Raw genomic sequence first — 19,081 nt, forward strand, 5'->3', positions numbered from 1 at the left:
AAATTCTCAACACATGAGATCTTTGAATTTTAGGCCTGAGATAATTTTTTAGGTATAGGGAAGAAAAATACGATATTTTTTCTCTCTATGAAAACGTAAAAATCTTAAACTTGGAAGTCTCAAGAAACTCTTTCTATCACATAGTTTTATAAAATAATTAAATTCAAAATTTAAAATTCAAATAATAGAACAATTATTAAATATTAAATTAAATATATAAAAATATCCAAGACTGATTCTTGGACGACATGTAACACATGTCCAATTCAGGACATGTGTCATAACAACTTTTATTTATTAATTATTTAATAATCTATTTATTCAAAATGATAAAATATCTATAAATTGATAACTAACCTTATGTAACGCCCTAAATATTTTATCTTTTAAAAAATACATAGTTTGACATATTTCATAACCAAATGTCAGTTTTGCCAATATCACCTTAATAATAAACACATGCAGAAAACACTGGATCCAGGTTTAAGTTAAACATTTAATGCAACAAAATTCATGGATTTAAAATCTTAATTGCATTTCAAAGATGATACTGGACTTAGTTAAAAATCCTTGAAAGATAAAATAAACATGCGACTTTCTTGATCGATTTTATAGTTCATATGGCCCCCGCAGTATACATACTTCATCTAGATGGGCTTCAACATGCCATGCTCATTGTAACGTCCCAAATTTCCTAATAAGGCTTAGGGCCTTGATTAGGGAGCCAGGATGGAAAATTATGGAATTATGTGATATTTATGTGCATCTTTATGTAATTACATGCATTATTATGTGAGTTATATTATTATATGATGATAATTGCATGCATGTGGGCCCACTTCTTATTAGAAGGGCTTTTTCGTAATTTTTTCCATTGAGAGCATAATTGTATATTTATGTGCATGTATGTAATATATGGGCGAGACGCCATTATTATGTGGATATGTTTGAGCTATTTGGCATGAGACGATCCTAGGATGCAAGTTAGCAGTTTGGTCATGACAGGATTAATTACCGGACTCGGGGTGAGCCTACGGGTAAATTGGTGTTTAGTGCAGTACTGGGTATGAGCAAGTAATGAGATATGATTTATTAATTTTTTGGGGATATTGAGAGTCACTGGAATTGGAGAACGTTAATTATGATTAACAGGATAGGTGGGAAATGACAAATTTTCCCTTGTTGACTTTGAGGAACTAATTTGGCCCTAGGGGCATTTTGGTCATTTTGACCAATGGATATATTCAGCCAAGGAATGTTGTGGAATACTCAAGTAGCAGAAGAAAAATAGAGTTTGTTTTCTCTTCTCTCTCGATTATCTCTCTTTCTCTCTCTCGGTTTGGATTTCTAAGGCAAGTTAGGGAATTGAAACTTGAGGATTAAAGTTTGAGAGTTTTGGATTGTGTTCAGCAACTGAAAAGGGTTCAACTCTGGGATTGAGGTAAGGATTCTCAGTTTAAATCTCTGGTTCTTACTTTGTTTTTAAGGTTATGTTTAAGCTTGGAATTTTTATCTTAGAAGTGAATAATGGTTGGTTGTAGTACTGAGCACTAGTCGTATGTTATTGGCTTATGAGTCAAGAACGACATTAGCGTGTTTAACGCAGGTCGAAATGATTAGATCTAATCAATACGAGCATTAAATGCTTGACTGACCTATTGGTCGAAGAAAACTAAAGCGCTTGTCTAGTCTAAAGGCAAGTTACTCAGAGCCAGGGCTAAACGGCTCAGGTGACTGAAACGTCACATGGCTTGGGGCGTAAAACCCCAGAGAGACTTATTAGTCATCTATTCAGAGAGACTTACTAGTCATCTATTCAGAGAGACTTACTAGTCTTCTATTCAGAGAGGCTTATTAGTCATCTATTCAGAGAGACTTATTAGTTATCTATCCAGAGAGACTTATTAGTCATCTACCTCAGAGAGAATTTTCAGTCATCTACCTCATAGTGACTTATCATTCATTTACCTCAGAGTGACCTATCAGTCTTCTACCTTAGAGAGACTTATTAGTCATCTACCCTAGAGAGAGAGACTTATTAGTCATCCACTCAGGGTGCTATGTGGTGCAAGTAAAGGTAAAAGAAAGCTAGACCATCCTTGAGTTGGAGAGCTTAGGTGACGATGTGTACATATGCGACTGCTCGACCAGCAAAACCGAGGGTTTAAAGAGGAACTAGATTTAAACCCTATTTATCCGCTTAGGTCAGCTGGTTGTAACTCTTTTATTGTAATTAACCTTTAAAATGTATTTTGGGATCCCAATGTATACAGTAAACGTTTTAGTGAAATGTTGTATCTTTGACCAAAATTGTTAACCTTAGATTGTTAATCATACTTAGTTACATGATTATGGCCAAATTACTCGGTTAGCGAGTTTAGCACTGCTTAAAATACACATTGTAACGGTCCCTGAGTAGTAGGGCATTACAACTTGGTATCAGAGCGAGCTAAGGGTCACTACACCAAATAATACTTTCTACAACACATTAATATAAGCTTATTTAAAAAGTATTATAATTGATAATATAAAAAAGCGGTAAAGTGAAAATTGGAAAAACAAATGGCGAGCCTTAAAAAATTATAAGCGCCAGACTAAAAAATGTGTTATACTATTATCTAATTCTTAATTTATATCTCTCTTTCTCTTTCTTTTTCTTCTCCCTTTTCCTCATCATTCTCTCTCCTCTCTCTCGGATCTCTTTCTCCCACCAAACCTCTCTCATTCACTCTTTCTCTCTCGCCTGTGTCTTTGTGGAGCCCGACTACTACCTTCCCCTACATGCGCCGGCTAGGGATCTTCAGAGGCCGTCGAAGCTTCGACCATGCGGGCCCAAGCCCTTACATGACACCAGAGGCAAATGATGACACTGAAGGCCAGCTCTTCTTCTCCTCTTCCCTGTGTGCGGCCAAGCCTTCTTCTTCCCTGCGTGAGACCAGCTAGCTCCATCCAGCCTTCAGTCCAAGCATTCTTCGTCGCCCAGCCACCCTCTCCAGTCTAGAGCCATGCAAGCCAAGCATTTCAGCCTCTCCATCTCCCTCACAGTGACAGGCACGAATATTTTGGTATTTTCTCTTTTTTTTTTCTGCGATGAGTTTTTTTTCTACAAAATAACTTATAGTTCAATATTGTTGAAAATGTGTGTATTTGATAGTGGTGTTCCATTATCTGTGATTCATTTAGCTGGTGGGAAGTGTTTATAAAATATACATTTTAACTATATAATTTACGTATACATTTTAACTATCTGTGATTCTCTTTGATTGATGAAGCAAGAGGTTAGTTAAAGATTGATGAAGATGAAACCAATACACTATATTTGTGTTAGTGTTCAAATTCTTAACATTGAATTCGCACCTAAAGGATAACATAGTGATGATTAAAGAGGTATGAATGGCTTTTATTTTGATTTGCAGAATGTCATTTAACTTATTTTGTATATTTAGGCTGATTAAAGATGTTTATACCTTTCTGTTCTTCTTAACGTGTTTGAGTTTTAAAAATGATTGGATGATAATCACAATTAAAACACTTGGGAATAATTAATAGTTCAATTACTGCATTGTTCTTTTTTAATATGCATAAGCAGAATTTTCTGAAATCAACAAAATATTTTGATTTGATAAATCAACTCAATCTGGTTTAAATTAATTTTACTAGTACCTTTTTTCTTTTTTTCATGTTTATGACCACAATTATTATATTTAAAAGAGCCTTTTTATGTTCATGTGGGTTACATTTACACTTGTCTTTCTTAATCTAAAATTGAACTTCAACTAAAGCCACTTTTAACAACACACAAACATAACTTTAATGAAAAAGTATTATAATAGACACGAAAAATGCAGTAAAGTAAAAGTTCTCGAAATAAAAAGTGGCAATAGAAAAAAAGAGCGCCAAATAAAATATTTTTATAATGTAATTGTTTTGTATTGCTCTCTCTCTCTTTCATCATTCTTTTCATTTTCTCCTGCGCAGGGGGTCGGGGTCGGGCTGTACGGTGGCAGGGGCTCGGGGATGGGCTCGACGACGGGTGGGGGGATCTCGGGTCTGAGCTTGACGGCACAAGGGCTGGGCATTTTCTCACCATTCCCTCTCTCAGTCACTCAGGTATGGAGATTGCTTTTTTATTTTATATTTTAATTTCTTTTCTTTTTTTTTCTTTGTTTCTTTTGTTTTGGTGAGTTTTGTGCAATAGCTATTTCATGTTATATAATGAGTGGTTAGGTATGAGATATGGGAGAAATCCATACTGGAGCTTTCCGTGGACTTCTCCTATTACAGGTTTTAATTGTCAGTTTGTTAATTATATATGTATATTTATTTATGCTTACCATTCATTATTTGAAAATTATTCTCAAGTGATGATGATATGTTTACTTGTTCCATCGTCGTGCAGAGGTTGACTACAAAGATGTACCATTTGTTACTTTAATGGATGTTTTTTACCTATCTAGAGGTATCATATTTTATTATTTTATTTGGTAGCTCTCAATTTTTCTGGTCCCACTATCTGATTCTATGAGCACATTCTAGAATTTCCTATATAAAATATCAAGTAATAAACCATAGATCAGTTTTTTTTTAACATTTTAATTGAATGTGACATTGGAATTAAACCTCCTTACTGATGCAGAACCAAGAAAGAAAAAAGAATGAGCAATAGAAGAGGATAATTTAGGGAGATAAATAGACATGGACAGAAATGACAAAGAACTAGAGAGAAAGATAACAGTTTTAGTGAGAGACAATCTGATTTTTTTTATTCTATCATTTTACAAATAATTCACATGGCCAAGAGCCTATTTTATAGATAAACAAAATAACAAGCTCTGGCTTAATTAATTAGGAAACTATTCTAGGAAATTAAAACTTTATAAAATTCTAATTTTTCATAATAGAATTAAACTTAATCTTGAAATATCTTAATAAAAAATAGCATACAAGACTAGTCATGTCTATCTATCAACTAGTTCTGCAATGCATTACTTAGTTTTATAATGTCTTTATTGGGATTATGGCACCATTTATGCATTCATGTAAACAATTTCATTATTATGACAGTTCCTAATCCTAACTAGCAACTATTACTGACATCCAAACTTTTGTGATTTTCAATCATGAATTAGTGCTTGTCTTTTCATTTTGTTCATGTATAGATTTTGATACTCATTCCATTGAACTGATGATTATGGAACCTTTTAAGTAATTGCTAGTGCTCTCACATCTGGATTTTTAAACCTTTACAACTTATGAACTTATTGAATTAAAAAAAAAAGCATCCTTACACATTTAGTAAGCTATTAGCTGGCTTAGGATGATAATAATAATTTTTGCTTGATTAATTTCATATCTAATAGGTTACAACTAAGTTCCTATGTGTTGTACGGGTAGTAGCATTATATCCATGGCAGGCTAAAGATTTCTGTTCTCGTGGAATTTACCGAGTTAGGCTGACCTTAGAGGACCCAACTTCCAGAATTCATGTATATTTATATGGGGAAGATGGTGTAAGTTCTTGGTCCTATTATTTGACTTCTATGTTATTGTTTCAATGTGTTTGTTTTTTATTTTCCAACGGTCATACATGTGATACTTCTTTTAGCCTTTATTTTTAATCTTAATACTTTTCTATAACAAGGATGTTAACTGAACCATTGATATTGTCCCCTGTTATACTTTCTTCTGATATTTTCTTTTGGCTATAGAGAAATTGTTCTGTTAAAAACACACGTGGAACATGTTTTGACTGCATTATGCTCTCCTCCAGCAGACTGATAAAATAAAATTGCGAACTTCTAGTGCATTGAAAAATGATTTTTCACACTGCATTCTATGATATTTTTTTTATTTTCTAGATTTTGCTAGGGACACGTATTTCATACTAAAATCTTGCACCACATAATGTTGCATATATATATATTTCCTTTTCGAAATAGAATCTGTCATTTGAAGTCATATGGCTGGCTGTGCAATTTTATTTTTATTATGTAAAATATGTCACCTGCATTACTCTTATTTTACGCCCTTACCATTTTTATCTTCAATTGATTGTATTATTTTCAACTTGTGGCAGAACAAGTTTTTTGGTGATCAACTCGCCATTGATGTACTGACGAAGAAGTGAAATGCATTGCTTGGAGTGGCTACAAATGATGATGGAAAGCAAGTGGAGGAAGATGCTAGAAATCCACCATGGGTGCAATGTTGCCTGAAATCTTATTATCTGGATAAATCTGATATTTGGGGAAGTCGACAGTATTGAATATTTGGCACTAGATTGGTGGTTGATTAGGATAGATACTCATTGAACCCCTCATCCTTATTTTTATCCTTTGTTTGATTTTTGCTAACCCAAATCTCAGTTGGCTTTTAGAGGTTTATTGTTTCCGTCCAATCGTATAATATATAACAGTCGTGGAATATTTGTTTTTGCAAGTCAAAATTTAGTGAAGTCTTATCTTGTCAATACTCTATTTTTTAAGAGTCGTTTTGGAGTGTAGTTCATAAATTGTTTAATTGTTTGTCTTACTGATATTGCATTTCACTTACTTTTATTTTTGTAATTATCATAGTCTTAGGTATTTTTATTTAATCTGGCCTTGCTTTTATTTGTTAATAGGTAAATGTATATATGTATTTTGTTCATTTTGGCTTGTGGTGGTTTTGATGTCATAGTTGTTTTAAAAATAATATGCTTTGCTTTGTGGAGCAAAATTTAAAGTTTATACATAAATTTAAAGTATCGGGATTTTAGTTAATCTTGTTCAAATTAATCATCATCAACTGTGGATAATGGTGTCTTTTATACTTAATTGCAATATGATGCCTGACTATTGTTGTTACTGCTGTGTTCTTTTTATCTCTTACTGATATTTGGTATTTGTTATCTCATTTATGATTTCTGGGCTTGTGGCTGTATTCTATAAATATGAGAGTTATAATATATTGGTAGATTTTTGCTTCTTTTACTTATGGTTTCATTTCTACATTGGTTAGGCTCTAACTATGTGTATTTTATGGTCTTGTTAGCATGATGGTTGATTTATATTCAAGATGCTTGGAAGTTGTGAAATTAGGCCCTTTTGAAATGATATCATATTGGTATGATAGAACATTAACATTTTGGGTACTTGATTTTGTAGTTTGAACTTAGCTCATAGGAATGTGATTAGTCTATGGGAGGGTTATTCTAATTTAACACTAGTTTGAGGTGAGTTGATCATGCTAGAAAATATTTTGGATATAAATTTATGAGAAAATAATTTGGATTCAAAGATGAAGAGATTAGATTACTATATGTGTAAGATGTAGGTGTGTAGGTCAAGTAATTAGGATTATTTTTTTGATATGCCAGATTGTATGTATCTCATGTTGTTTCAATTAAAGCCTGTGTAATGTAGTAAGAATTTTTATTAAATATAAATTTGGATATATACGATGTTTCTGGTACAAAATAATCTATATTTTGTTAAACCTAAAAAACTTATCAACATTGTTGCTTTGTTATGCAGTTTAACCTTTGCTCTTATTTTTTCCTTTTTTTTTTTTTGAAATGAAAGATACTTTCTAAAACAGGAAAACAATTTTAAAGGAATTGGTGAGCCCGCCCAATAGGCAGAACTATCGAAGCTGTTTTGCTAACATATTAGCCTCTCCAACAGCAAAATATCAGCTGTCTATTGCTTTGGTTTGCATTGCAAACCAAATTTCTTTATTAACATTGTCTAAGATGGCCCCATCATAATCACTACACATGCCTACCCTGTTAATCAATATAGATTGGTTTGTCATATGATGCAATGGTACAAGGATTTTAGATATTTTTGTTGTGTTTCACTCTTTACCCATCTTTATTATGTATGATATTGATCTAATTTTATTATGCAGGGTTGCAAAAAGCTCTATCATTGGGAAATGTCATGATGCTGTCATAGTTGATTATTCCAATGCTTAAAGTGGACAAGAAGTGTTCATTCAAAGAAAGAGATTGAGAGAAAGGTTGCTAGTTATTGATTAATTTAGTTAATTGGATTATATATGCTCTTTTTTATTGTACTAATTGATTTGATAGGGAAGATGAGAAAGACAAAATGATAACAGGGCCAATTTGAATTAATATTATGCACCATTAATAGTATAGATAGTTGTAGTGATGTGTGTAATATAATAACTTGTTTATTATTCAAACTCAATTATTGTAAATTTGGTTATGTGTCATGATATTATTGACTATTTTAGATGAATGATATGATATTTCATGACCTCATTACTTTTTCTTTTATTTTTTATTTACCAGATTCAATAAGTGAAGTGCAAAAGAAAATCTGATTTTGAAGGGCTTTGGTGTTCGGACATTTGGAAGATCATGAATTCCTACCTTTACTTTTGAATATGCAACTGTTTAAGACTATTTTGCTGACTATTGTGAGAAAATTTTGTTTATGTTAATTAGGCAGTGTTGAATATCTTAAGACTTTTGGATTGTTTTAAGATAATCTTGAATGTATTTTGACACAATTATTTGGTTATATGTGCTATGAACCATTTAATTGGTACTAAAAAATATATTTGTACAATGTTAAGGGTGTCTTAAGTATATTAAATGAAGCGGGTTTGAATTAAAGCAATAAAAAATGATTATAATGTACAGGTTTATATAATAATAATTCAAGCTTATTCATATATTAGAATAATACAAAAAATGTGTTATTGTATCTTTTTCAATAACACTAGTTTATAAGCATAAAATTATGTTATGCAAAGTATTTTCTATAATGCAGAAAGTGTGTTATTATAAAGTGTATCATAACACTACTTTATATACAAAAAAGTGTTATATAATCTATTTATAAATAGCATAATGAAATACTTATCTAACTATTAAAATAACACAACAAAAGTGTTATCGTAGGCTATACCATAACACATGTCTATAACTATGGAAAAGTGTTGTGCAAAGTGCTCGACCTACTATAACACCGCTTTCCTTAACACATCAAAAAGTGTTATGGTATATATTTGATAATACTTTTTCGGTCTTATTGAAAGTATTTTTTCTTGTAGTGGTTAAGGGTTCTTGTAGACAAGCTAGGCATGTACACTCATCACTAAAGACAAGCTTCACTCAAGGTATGGTAACTAATTATGTGGTTATGTGCTTAACTGCTTAAATAGAATGTAAATACTTTACCTGCATGCCTTATTAGGGAGCATGGGAATCTGCCAGGGCTTAGCCCTTGAATATGAGTATGATTATGTGATTACATGCTCAGTAATTATATGAATGTATTATTTCATGTGGAGTTGAGAGCATGCTATGTATGTTGAAAGAGCAGGTGTATGAATGTTGCGGGCGTGTTTTTAGTATCGCAGTGGTTTGTGAATGCGGTATGGTATGATTATTCCCTTGGGGAAGGCTTTTGAATATGATCATCATGTTTAATGGGTCAAGTTATTGACTGTAGATTCAATCAGAGGGTATGTACCCAAGGTAGTTAGTGAGACTTGGTGGTAGTTACACTAAGGCTGGGAATTACAGCCAGGACCTGAGTTCTTCACCTGCCCTTCAGAATTTGCAGCACGTGTTTACAGATATGCAACTAAGATTGCAGAGGGAAGAGGAGGATATCAGTTGTTTAAAACAGCAACAGGTTCTGTCAGGGAACACCTCTTCCTTTGCTATGCCAGGAGTGGCACCGGTATTTGCTCAGCCTAGGGTTGAGAACAAGTGGGAATTTCTTTGTGGTAGAATCCAGGAATATTACCCTCTAGTTTTTTAGGGTGGCCTAGATCCATTCAGAGCGGAGCAATAGTTGGGCATGATCAGTTCCATCTTATACAGTATGGGGGTCGTAGGTCACGATAGGGTGATTTGTGCTACATATGTGTTGCGGGATGATGCCCGAACGTGGTGGGAAGTGGTATTACTGTGATGCAACCAAGACTGCTAAGATGAATGAATTTCTGAACCTTGTTTAGGAAAATCCAATAGTAACCAAGTATGTTAATAGATTCGATGTGTTGGCAAAGTTTTCTTTTGATATGGTACCCACAGATGTGGCTCAAAGGGAAATGTTTATCCAGGGATTGAATCTCAGCATAGCTCAGGGCGTTAAAGTCACTCCAGTGCATGAAATTTCTACCTATGCTCAGGTGGTAGGGAAGGCTCTTGTAGTTGAGAGAATAGGAAATGAGATTATGAAGGAGAGTGCTGGAGAGCGTAGTGCTCAAGTAGTGATAGCATCGTTTGAGGGATCAAGAAGGGGCGTAGATCCTAGTGATCAGGAAAGAAGAGTTATTAATGTATTTGGTACCTTCTGTTCAGGAAAGGGGTTCTGAAGTGCTGCTGTACGCCATCGGGGCAAGAAAGAAAATTGGAAATTTTACCCAAAATGCATATGGTGCAAGAGGCATCATCGGAAGGAAAGCCGAGCAAAGGCATGTTTCTTTTGTAGGATTATTGGGCACCTCATTAAGGATTTCCCAGGACTAAGGAAAGATGAGCAAAAGGGGGCGAATAGCTTGACTCCAGCTAGAGAGTTCGCTCTGACGCATCAGAGTCAAAGAGTGAGACTGAGAATTAGACTGGTTCATTAGTAGTGGAAGGTCAGTTTTTAAATTTTGATTTTTATATTATGCAGGCTAGTTTTGGTTCCATGTTGTTCTTTGCTTGTTGCATATAAGGAGGCATAGATTTGTTATGAAGATTACATGGTTATGTTGTGATGGGAATTTGATACTCTATTAGTAATTTTAAGAGATGAGTTATATTATTGTGGAAAGGACTCGTCAGTTGATTTGATATGGTTGGTTATGACCGACTTCGATATGATCCTAGATATGGATTGGTTAACCAAGTAAGGAGCAATGATAGATTGCAAGGAAATGATGGTAACCCTTGGGCTTGAGGGTGAGAAACCCTTGTAGTAGTTGGCACTGTGCATGGACCTTGTATGCTTATGACATCTGTATTTAGAGCTAGAGACCTATTGGGGGAGGATGCATAGGACTCTTAGCTAGTGTGGTGGATATCACTCAGGTCGTGCCAGTGGGACCGGGACAGACTTGATTAGTCTGTGAATTTCTGGATGTGTTTCCAGGGGATTTATCAGGATTATCTTCATATAAACATATATAATGGTGATTAGGTTGGTGCCAGGGATGGAATCAGGTCTAGGACACTGTAATGAACGGCTTCAGTAGAGCTGTAAGAACTAAAGGCTCAGTTATTGAGTAAGACAATATTCTTTAAGGTGGACCTTTCATCTGGTTATTACCAGCTGAATATTAGGGAAAAGGATATGCAGAAGACTGCCTTTTATATCAGATAAGGGCACTAGGAGTGCTGAGTTATGTTTTGTTGAGTTGATTAATGTCGAGTTGTTTTAATGGATTAGATGAACAGAGTATTCAAAGATTATTTGAATTGTATTTGTGATCGTCTTGATCAACGGTATTGTGATATACTCCTAGTTGGAGAATTGCCAAGGTCAAGGAACGCCTCAGAGGGCAGGAGTTTCCTTAGACGGGTAAGATATTACATGTGCTTTGTGGAAGAGTTTTTGAGTTTTCCTACAGATAAGATTCAGTTTATAGATTATTATGATATCTCATTAACTGGAAAAGGTGATTTCCAAGCAACATGTTAGTTGAAGGGTGTGACTAGAACTAGAGCAGAGTTATCGGTGAGCCAATTGATCAACATTATGTTTGAGTTTACTCTTGTATAGAGGATCAAAGGAAAAAGAGTCGAGGGACCCATAAATGGGAAGAATTGAGGGGAATGTCTTATTCTCTTCATCCAGGCATCATGAAAAATGTACTAGGACATAAAGGCCTTATATTGGTGACTTGGGATGGAGAGGGATGTGATTGAATACGTGGAAAAGTTCCTAACTTGTTAGCAGGTCAAGACTAAGTATCAGAAACCAGTAAGGCCATTACAACCTTTATGTATTCCATAGTGGAAGTAAGGAAACATTGCGATAGGTTTGCGGTGGGGCTGCCGAAGATAGTGGGTCAGCATGATTCGGCTTGGATTATTATGGACCAGTACACAAAGTCAGTTCGCTTTTATCAGTAAGGATGAGTAATACAATTGATCAGAATGTAGATCTCCTGGTGTGAGAGAGATAGTACGCCTTCATGGAATTAGAGGTCTATCTTGTTAGATAAGTGTAATGACCCAACTAATTCTAGACTTTGGATTATTAAAACTACTATACATAGACACTTATCTTAAGAAAACATACATACGAAATAGTCATACCTTCATTAAAAATTGTAAAGCAAAGGTTAAAATACATAAAATTCGGGGTATGATATGGGATCCCATTGTTTGAAAATAAAGCATAACTTAAATCTTAAATAAATTAATTACAAAATTAAGTGCGGAAACTACATAGAAAACATAATTAAAAATGACTAAAAACAACTTCGTCCTCAAATCGTTCACGCAATCCACCGAATCCATTCTCCCTCAATACACAATCCCAAGCCGCCAAGAATCTTTCCACTGCCAAAACTATTTTTTTGCACATATAAAAAAAATAAAGGAATGAGCCTAATGCCCAGCAAGGAAATTCTACTAATAACATAAAACATATACATAAACTATATCATAAATATATACTATAGACATATATCACAATTCTAACCCATGTACATGGTAAACATTGGGGTTTGCTAACTAAGCAACTAGAAGCCTCAAAATACAATGAGGTTTGCTAGCTAAGCAACTATAAGCCCCAAGAACATAAAAGTGTTGGGGTTTGCTATTTAAGCAACTATAAGCCCCAAAACATATATATCATAACATATAAAAAAACATATCATAACATAACATATTATAGCATAATCATATAAGCATATAATAACTATCCTATTTTCCTTACCAATATCGGGATGTGAAAACAAGGACGGGATTTTGGAACACTCCTAAAAACAATAATAGAAAGGTGAGTATTTCCTAAAAGAAAAGATGAAAAGAAATGAACTAAAACCATCGAGAAAATACTTACCGACAAGAAACCTCAAGTTCAAAGAACTTAGATGCCTAACCAAGAATTGAAAACAACGAGTTAGGATTTGAGTAGAGAAAAACTATAAAAACTAATGAAACATAAAAAAATCAACTAGGAATAGGAATACCTTTAAATGCACTATAACCGAACTACGCCTCGATATCGAAAAACACACTATTAACCTTACTTCCCTTGTGTTTAATAAGCTTAAGATGATAAAGCTTATAACCCCAACCCAAGTGTTTAGCACTCTAAAGTAAACATAGCAGCTTGAAGGCTCTGCACTCAGCTTGAAAAATGAAAGAAATGGCTGGGTACTAGGTCCTATTTATAGAGTTCAAGAATGAAAAGATCTTCTTTTATCTTGAATAAAATAATTACTATTTAATTGAAAAACATTTGAATTTCAGCAGAGGCTTAAGACTCGGTCAAAAAGATTATGAGGCTTGCTAAGAGGTTATGAGTTGAATTGAGCTCGGTTTCAAAATCATTCAAAAATATTGCCCTGGAGCCGATATATCGCCCATGGTAGGCGATATATCACCTGGGATTATATTCTCGAGGCTCGTCAAAGTGTTCGTGCGAAGTTACGTGTTTTTCGTATTTCCCCGAGTGACGATACATCGGCTCCTAAGCTGCAATATATCGGCATACGTTGAAATATTATACACATAATTGCACTTTTTCAGCCGAATTTGAATTGAGTAAACAGCTTTGACTAAGTCCTATAACGATTTCAAAGCTGCTGGCAGATTCTGGGGTTTTCAAATATTTCTCTTATATAACTATTCCTCAAAAATACTTAATTTCTCAATAAACATGCACATGACAAGTGTCATGACCTTATTGGTTCTATCTAAACCTTATAGTATAATAAATATCATCTTCATAATTAGCTATATTAATCAAACCTTATGTTATAATTAATATTCTTAAACTATAGGTTAAACTTATAAAATCTACAAGTGTTGCTATGAGTGTTCAACTAAGTCCCGACTTGAACCAAAATCCACAGTAATAAACGTACTATAACTACTACTAGCTAACTAGCTAAGTAAAGTTCTTAGACTCTAAAATTCTCCCCTACTAAAAAGAATTTCGTCCTGGAAATTTACTTACCAAAGAATTTTGGATACCAGTCTCGCATGTCTTCCTCCAACTCCCACGTTGCCTCCTGTTCAGAACTATTACTCCATAGGACTTTGACTATCGGAAAACTCTTGGACTGTAACTGCTTCATCCCTCTATCTAGGATGCTAACCGATTGTTCCTCGTAACTCAAGTCTTTTTGGAGTGCTATTGTATCATACTTGGTACGTGAGATGGGCCTGACACATACTTTCGTAGCATTGAGATGTGGAACACGTTGTGGCTACCTGCTAGGGCAGGTGGTAGGGCTAATCTATGTGCAACTGCTCCCACTTTGTCCAATATCTCAAAAGGACTTAAAAATCGGGGACTAAGCTTGCCTTTCTTCCTAAATCACTTCACACCTTTCATAGGAGATATCTTCAGAAAGACTTGATCTCCGACTTTGAATTCCACATCGTGTTGCTTGGCATCCGCATAGCTTTTCTGACGGCTTTGAGCAGCGAGCATACGCTTTCTAATTAGCGCTACTGCTTCTTGAGCTTTTCTAACAGCTTCAGGACAGAGAAGCTGCCTTTCTCCTACCTCGTCCCAATGTAACGACGATCTGCACCTTCTTCCATAAAGTAACTCATAAGGTGCCATCCCGATCGTTGACTAGTAGCTATTGTTGTAGGAGAACTCTATCAGCGACAAGTACTTATTCCATGATCCTCCGAAATCAAGTACACAAGCACGCAACATATCTTCTAAAATCTATATCGTACGCTCGGACTGGCCGTTTGTCTGAGGATGAAAAGTTGTACTAAGACTTAACTTAGTACCCATGGCTTGCTGTAAACTTCCCCAAAATCTCGATGTAAACACCGATCCTCTATCGGACACTATTGTCTTGGGGATTCCATGCAACCTTACTATCTCTTTAACATAGATGTCTACATATTGATCTGTTGCGTATGAAGTCTTAACAAGCAGGAAATGAACTGACTTGGTTAGTCTATCTATTACTACCATAGCTGAATCATGCTGCTTATTTGTTCGTGGCAAACCCATCACGAAATTCATAGCTATATCGTCCCATTTCCATTATGGTATGCTAAGCGATTGCAATAAGCCTGCAAGCCGCTGATGTTCTGCTTTCACTTGCTGGCATACTAGACAATTAGACACAAATTCTGCTATATCCTTCTTCATCCCTGGCCACCAATATATTGCCTTCATGTCGTGTGTCATCTTGGTCGACCCTGGGTGAACTGAGTACGGGGTACTATGCGCTTCTTGTAGAATCGTCATCTTAATCCTTTGATCATTTGGCATGCATACCCGATCCTTGTATCTCAATAACCCTTGACCTGATATTGAGAAATTTACGGCCTTGCATTCTCTAACTGCATCCATATGTGCCACTAGTGTGTCGTCATGCCCTTGCCCAATCCGTATATCTTCTAGCAGATTTGACTGGATAGACAAGTTAGCCAGCTTGCCGACAACTACTTCTATTCTGGCATTGATCAGCTCCTGCTACAGCGACTTTTCTATTCCGGCTAGTGCTGCTAAACTTGTAACGACCCAACTATTCTAGACTTTGGACCATTAATAACTACTATACTAATCTTAAGAAAACGTACATATGAAATAACCATAGCTTTATTTAAAAACTTTAAGTAAAGGTTAAATACATAAAAATTCATTTAGGATATGGGATCCCATTGTTTTGAAAATAAAACAAAACATAACTTAAATAAATTAGTAACAAAATTAAGTGCGGAAAAATAATACATAGAAATCATAACTAAAAGACTAAAAAAAAAAAACTTCATCCTTAAATCGCACGCGCAGTCCACCGATTCCATCCTGCCTCAATACACATCCCCAAGCTGCCAAGAACCTTCCCGCCGCCAAAACTATTTTCCTGCACATATAAAACATAAAGGAATGAACCTAATGCCCAGCAAGGAAAATCTACTACAAGCATGAAACATATACATACACATAAACTATAAACTATAAACTATAAACTGTAAACTATAATCATATGACTATATAAATACAACATCTATTACAATGGCCATCATACTTCTTGGGACTTGCTAGCTAAGCAATCATATGCCCATAAATTTATGGGGCTAGTTATCTAAACATGTCACATAAATTCATGGGGCTCGCTATCTAAACAATCATATGCCCAAGGAAATCTACTACTGGGACTTTTTATCTAAACAAGTTATATATTTGTTATCTAAACAAATTATGTGATGGTTATCTAAACAATCCAACAACTAAAACATATCATACTTACAACATAAACATATATCAACAACATAAAAGCATACAAATCTACCCTATTTTCCTTACCAAAAACCGGGATGTGAGAACAAGATCGGGACTTCGGAACACTCCTAAAAACCATAATAGAGAGGTGAGTATACTAAGGAAAAGAGATGAAAAGAATGAACTACACCATCGAAAAGATACTTACCAACAAGAACCTCAAGTTCAAGAACTTAGATGCCTAAATAAGAATAGAATAGACTGAGTTAGGATTTGAGTAGAGAAGAACTATAAGAATCAATACAGAAAGGAACTAGAATTAGGAATACCTTGAATGCTTCTATGACCGAACTATACCTCGAAACCGAAATACACTATAACCTTACTTCCCAAGTGTTTACTAAGCTTATAATGATTAAGCTTATAACTCCAACCCAAGTGTTTATCACTCTATAGTCTCACTAGCACCTGGAAGGCTCTAATCAATGCTTGAAGAATGAAAAGGCTTGGTGCCAGGTCCTATTTATAGAGTTCTAGGAATAAAAATCTTCTTTTTGGCTTTGAATAAAAATAATGAATTTAATTGAAAATATTTGAATATTCTTCATCCAAAGGATTAGGACTTGGTCAAATTGTTCAGAGAGAGGTTTAAGGAGTCAAAGCATGATTTTTAAAACAAAAATAATAAAAACAAATAGTATCCTAACTTTTAACTCCCTAAATCTCGTAACTCTAAACTCACCTGCAGTAAAATCAACATATCTAAATATGTAAGACTTCAATTTAAACTCTCTCTATACCGTTCGAAAGCTAATTCAATTATCTATAACTTTCTAGAAATACTATTTTTTGAAATTCATAACATAACTGGGTCAAAAATAGGTTGGAAGTTACAGTACCCTAAAGTTATGAAAATTTTATTTACAACCTAATCCACAAATAAATAAAATTGTAACAAATGTCATGCTCCTAACAGATTCTAGTGAAGACTAAGTCTTATATTTCCCTTATTTTATCATTAAAATAATAATTTCTTAATAATCATGCATATGAAAAATGTCATAATCCTATTGGCTCAATCTAAACCTTAGGAATAACCATGCTCATGACAAGTGTCATATTCTTATTGGCTCTATCTAAACCTTAGGTTATAATAATTGTCATATTAATAACCAGCAATATTAATCAAACCTTATGTTATAATTAATATTCTTAAACTATAGGTTAAACTTATAAAATCTACAAGTGTTACTACGAGTGTCCAACTAAGTCCCGGCTTGAACCAAAATCCACAGTCATAAACATACTACTACTACTAGCTATTACTATTACTACTACTATCTAACTAGCTAAGTAAAGTTCTTGGACTCTACAAAACTTCCATAATTCTTCCTACTTAGCGCATCGGCAACTACGTTTGCCTTTCCCGGGTGGTATAGGATTTCACAGTCGTAATCCTTCACTAGCTCTAACCACCTGCGCTGCCTCATGTTGAGCTCCTTCTGAGTGAAGAAGTACTTTAAACTTTTGGGGTCCGTATAAATCTGACACCGTTTTCCGTAGAGATAATGGCGCCAGATTTTTAATGCAAAGACCACCGCTGCCAACTCCATATCGTGAGTTGGATAGTGTTGTTCGTACTCCTTCAGCTGCCGTGAGGCATAGGCTATCTGTAGTGCACCAAAATATTTTTTTTTAGATTATTTAAATTTTGTGCTTTATTTGATTTAAATGTTAAGTGTGATGAATTGTTTTATTTAAGTGTTGTTATTTTATTTAATTGTTTATTTGTTTTATTTGATTGTTTGTTATTTTATTTAATTGTTAGAAATGTTTTGGTTAATTAATTTAATAAGTGATTAATTGTGTAACATGTTATCTTACTATTAGTGTTACATTTTATTTAAGTGTGACAAATGAGGTATTTATGTGAGCTATGGTGGAATGCACTAAGGTGCATGATAGATAGTAATGCACCCTGGTAATTTAGTGTGTGCTAGTGCATGGTAGCATGGTGCACATGTGTAGATTTTCTACACATTTTAGGTTTCCTTATTTTAGATTTAATTGAGTAATTTATTTATAAAAAAAAAAAAAAGAAGAAAAGAAAAGGGAAATGAGGAGTGGGCGTGTGACCTAGTGGGAATGGAATATTTCCTTAAAATGGTAAAAAAATCAAGACTTGAAGACCATGATCATTTGGGGATAGGCATGATCATATCTTATCCCTTTGTATCTTTTTGAAATAAAGAAAAATCAAGGAAAATAAAAGAGAAATGTAAACTTACCTTAATATTGTTTGGGGAGACTTTATGAGAGGATTTGTGATAAAGGGGCTAAGAAAGGAGAGAAGAGCCATTGCTCTTGTGTGTGTGTGTGGCTGCCGTGACCTAAAGAGAGAGAGAGAGAGAGAGTGGCGTGTAGAGAGAGAGAGAGAGAGAGAGAGGAAGAAAGAAAGAAAGGAAGAAGGAAGAAGAAAGTGAAGAGGAACCCCCCCTAGAGTATGTCTTCTTGTTTTCTCTTTTACATAATCTTTTTATTTGATAATATGATTTTGATTGTGTTATTTTCTTGTGTGTGTTTGGGTCTTTCCTTCTCTTCATGGTGGCTTTCCCATAAAAACCTTAGGCTTGAACAAGGGTGTGGAGTTTGTGGTATTGATCTTTTGTGTTCTTGATTCTACAATCAAGAGAGGT

The sequence above is a fragment of the Humulus lupulus genome, chromosome 4 (genome assembly GCF_963169125.1).
Source record: "Humulus lupulus chromosome 4, drHumLupu1.1, whole genome shotgun sequence".
NCBI classification, from domain to species: domain Eukaryota; kingdom Viridiplantae; phylum Streptophyta; class Magnoliopsida; order Rosales; family Cannabaceae; genus Humulus; species Humulus lupulus.